The sequence below is a fragment of the Physeter macrocephalus genome, chromosome 21 (assembly GCF_002837175.3).
Source record: "Physeter macrocephalus isolate SW-GA chromosome 21, ASM283717v5, whole genome shotgun sequence".
NCBI classification, from domain to species: Eukaryota; Metazoa; Chordata; class Mammalia; order Artiodactyla; family Physeteridae; genus Physeter; species Physeter macrocephalus.
In genome coordinates, this window is record NC_041234.1 from 93829869 (window position 1) to 93834287 (window position 4419).

Here is a 4419-nt window from a genome sequence, read left to right on the forward strand (position 1 = left end):
GATTCTCTATGTATAGTGTCATGTCATCTGCAAACAGTGACAGCTTTACTTCTTGTTTTCCAATTTGGATTCCTTTTATTTCTTTTTCTTCTCTGATTGCTGTGGCTAAAACTTCCAAAACTATGTTGAATAATAGTGGTGAGAGTGGACATCCTTGTCTTGTTCCTGATTTTAGAGGAAATGGTTTCAATTTTTCACCATTGAAACGATGTTGGCTCTGAGTTTGTCATATATGGCCTTTATGATGTTGAGGTAAGTTCCCTCTATGCCTACTTTATGGAGAGTTTTTATCATAAATGGGTGTTGAACTTTGTAGAAAGCTTTTTCTGCATCTATTGAGATTATCATATGGTTTCTATCTTTCAATTTGTTAATATGGTGGATCACATTGATTGATTTGCGTATATTGAAGAATCCTTGCATTCCTGGGATAAACCCCACTTGATCATGGTGTATGATCCTTTTATGTGCTGTTGGATTCTGTTTGCTAGCATTTTGTTGAGGATTTTTGCATCTGTGTTCCTCAGCGCTATTGGTCTGTAGTTTTCTTTTTTTGGTGACATCTTTGTCTGGTTTTGGTATCAGGGTGATGGTGGCCTCGTAGAATGAGTTTGGGAGTGTTCCTCCCTTTGCTATATTTTGGAAGAGGTGTTAGCTCTTCTCTAAATGTTTGATAGAAGTCTCTTGTGAAGCCATCTGGTCCCGGGCTTTTGTTTGTTGGAAGATTTTTAATCACAGTTTCAATTTCAGTGCTTGTGATTGGTCTGTTTATATTTTCTATTTGTTCCTGGTTTAGGCTCGGTAGGTTGTTCTTTTCCAGGAATTTGTCCATTTTTTCCAGGTTGTCCATTTTATTGGCGTATAGTTGCTTGTGGTAATCTCTCATGATCCTTCATATTTCTGCAGTGTCAGTTGTTACTTCTCCTTTTTCATTTCTAATTCTAATGATTTGAGTAGTCTCCCTTTTTTTCTTGATGAGTCTGGCTAATAGTTTATCAATTATGTTTATCTTCTCAAAGAACCAGCTTTTAGTTTTATTGATCTTTGCTATCATTTCCTTTATTTCTTCTTCATTTATTTCTGATCTGATCTTGATGATTTCTTTCCTTCTGCTAACTTTGGGGTTCTTTTGTTCTTCTTTCTCTAATTGCTTTAGGTGTAAGGTTAGGTTTTTTATTTGAGCTGTTTCTTGTTTCTTGAGGTAGGATTGTATTGCCATAAACTTCCTTCTTAGAACTGCCTTTGCTGCATCCCACAGGTTTTGGGTTGTCTTGTTTTCATTGTCATTTGTTTCTAGGTATTATTTGATTTCCTCTTTGATTTCTTCAGTGATCTCTTGTTTATTTAGTAGTGTATTGTTTAGCATCCATGTGTTTATATTTTTTACAGATTTTTTCCTGTAATTGAAATCTAGTCTCATAGTGTTGTGGTTGGCAAAGATGCTTGATGCGATTTCAATTTTCTTAAATTTACCAAGACTTGATTTGTGACCCAAGATATGATGTATCCTGGAGAATGTTCCATGAGCACTTGCGAAGTAAGTGTAATCTGCTGTTTTGGGATGGAATATCCTATAAATATCAATTAAGTCCATCTTGTTTAATGTGTCATTTAAAGCTTGTGTTTCCTTATTTATTTTCATCTTGGATGATCTGTTCATTGGTGAAAGTGGGGTGTTAAAGTCCCGTACTATTATTTTGTTACTGTCGATTTCCCCTTTTATGGCTGTTAGCATTTGCCTTATGTATTGAGGTGCTCCTATGTTGGGTGCCTAAATATTTACAATTGTTATATCTTCTTCTCAGATTGATCCCTTGATCATTATGTAGTGTTCTTCTCTGTCTCTTGTAATAGTCTTTATTTTAAAGTCTATTTTGTCTGTTATGAGAATTGCTACTCCAGCTTTCTTCTGATTTCCATTTGCATGGAATATCTTTTTCCATCCCCTCACTTTCAGTCTGTATGTGTCCCTAGGTCTGAAGTGGGTCTCTTGTAGACAGCATATATACGGGTCTTGTTTTTGTATCCATTCAGCCAGTCTGTGTCTTTTGGTGGGAGCAGTTAATCCATTTACATTTAAGGTAATTATCAATATGTATGTTCCTATTACCATTTTCTTAATTGTTTTGGGTTGTTTTTGTAGGTCTTTTCCTTCTCTTGTGTTTCCTGCCTAGAGAAGTTCCTTTAGCATTTGTTGTGAAGCTGGTTTGGTGGTACTGACTTCTCTTAACTTTTGCTTGTCTGTAAAGGTTTTAATTTCTTCGTCAAATCTGAATGAGATCCCTGCTGGGTAGAGTAATCTTGGTTGTAGGTTTTTTCCTTTCATCACTTTAAATATGTCCTGCCACTCCCTTCTGGCTTGCAGAGTTTCTGCTGAAAGATCAATTGTTAACCTTATGGGGATTCCTTTGTATGTTATTTGTTGCTTTTCCCTTGTGCTTTTAATATTTTTTCTTTGTATTTAATTATTGATAGTTTGATTAATATGTGTCTTGGTGTGTTTCTCCTTGGATTTATCCTGTATGGGACTCTCTGCGCTTCCTGGACTTGATTGACTATTTCCTTTCCCATTTCTTTTCATTCCTTTTTCTTTATTCTGTTTTGTGGCAGTGATTTCCACCACTATGTCTTCCACCTCACTTATTCATTCTTCTGCCTCAGTTACTCTGTTATTGATTCCTTCTACTGCATTTTTCATTTCAGTTATTGTATTGTTCATCTGTTTGTTTGTACTTTAAATCTTCTAGCTCCTTGTTAAACATTTCTTGTATCTTCTTGATCTATCCCTCCACTCTTTTTCCAAGATTTTGGATCATCTTTACTATCATTACTCTGAATACTTTTTCAGGTAGATTGCCTATTTCCTTTTCATTTGTTTGGTCTGGTGGGTTTTTACGTTGCTCCTTCATTTACTGCATATTTCTCTGCCTTCTCGTTTTGTTTAACTTACTGTGTTTGAGGTTCTTTTCGCAGGCTGCAGGTTTGTAGTTCCCGTTGTTTTTGGTGTCTGCCCCCAGTGGGTCAGTTTGGTTCAGTGGCTTGTGTAGGCTTCCTGGTGGAGGGGACTGGTGCCTGTGTTCTGGTAGGTGAGGCTAGATCTTTTCTTTCTGGTGTGCAGGGCTGTGTCTGGTGGTGCGTTTTGGGGTGTCTGTGAACTTATTATGATTTTAGGCAGCCTCTCTGCTAATGGGTGTGGTTGTGTTCCTGTCTTGCTAGTTGTTTAGCATGGGTCGTCCAGCCCTGGAGCTTGCTGGCTATTGAGTTGAGCTGGGTCTTAGCGTTGAGACGGAGATCTTTGGGAGAGCTCTTGCTGATTGATATTATGTGGAGCCAGGAGGTCTCTGGTGGTCCAATGTCCTGAGCTCTCACCTCAGAGGCTCAGGCCTGACACCAGGCTGGAGCACCAAGACCCTGTCAGCCACATGGCTCAGAAGAAAAGGGAGAAGAATAAGAAAGAAAATAAAATTAAAAAAAATAAAAATAATTAAAATAAAAAATAAAAAAAATTATTTTAAAAAAAGTAATAAAAGAGAAGAGCACAACCAAACCAATCAAGAAATCCACCAGTGACAACAAGCACTAAAAACTTTACAAAGATAAACATAAAAATCAGAAAGAAGTCACTCTCAGACAGCAAACCCCAAGTCTACAGTTGTTCCCAAAGTCCACTGCCTCAATTTTGGGTTGATTCATTGTCTATTCAGGTATTCCACAGGTGCAGGGTACCTCAAGTTGATTGTGGAGGTTTAATCCGCTGCTCCTGAGGCTGCTGGGAGAGATTTCCCTTTCTCTTCTTTGTTCACCCAGCTCCTGGGGTTCAGCTTTGGTTTTGGCCCCACCTCTGCATGTAGGTTGCCCTCAGGCTTCTGTTCCCACCCAGACAGGATGGCGTAAAGCAGCGGCTGATTAGGGGGCTCTGGCTCACTCAGGCCAGGGGGAGGGAGGGGTATGGTAGTTATAATTGTAATGCTGGGTGAGCTTGCGGCGGCAGAGGCCGGCGTGACAGTGCAACAGCATGAGTTGCGCCATGTGTTCTCCCGGGGAAGTTGTCCCTGGATCACGGGACTCTGGCAGTGGTGGGCTGCACAGGTTCCCAGGGGGGTGTGAAGAGTGACCTGTGCTTGCACACAGGCTTCTTGGTGGCTGCAGCAGCAGTGTTAGCGTTTCATGCCCGTCTCTGGTGTCCGAGCTGATAGCTATGGCTGGCACCTGTCTTTGGAGCTCGTTTGGGTGGTGCTCTGAATCTCCTCTCCTCGTGCACCCCGAAACAATGGTCTCTTTCCTCTTAGGAAGGTCCAGACTGTTTCCTGGACTCCTTCCCGGCTAGCTGTGGCACACTAGCCCCCTTCAGGCTGTGTTGGCCCCTTCAGGCCAACCCCAGTCCTCTCCCTGGGATCTGACCTCCGAAGCCCGAGCCTC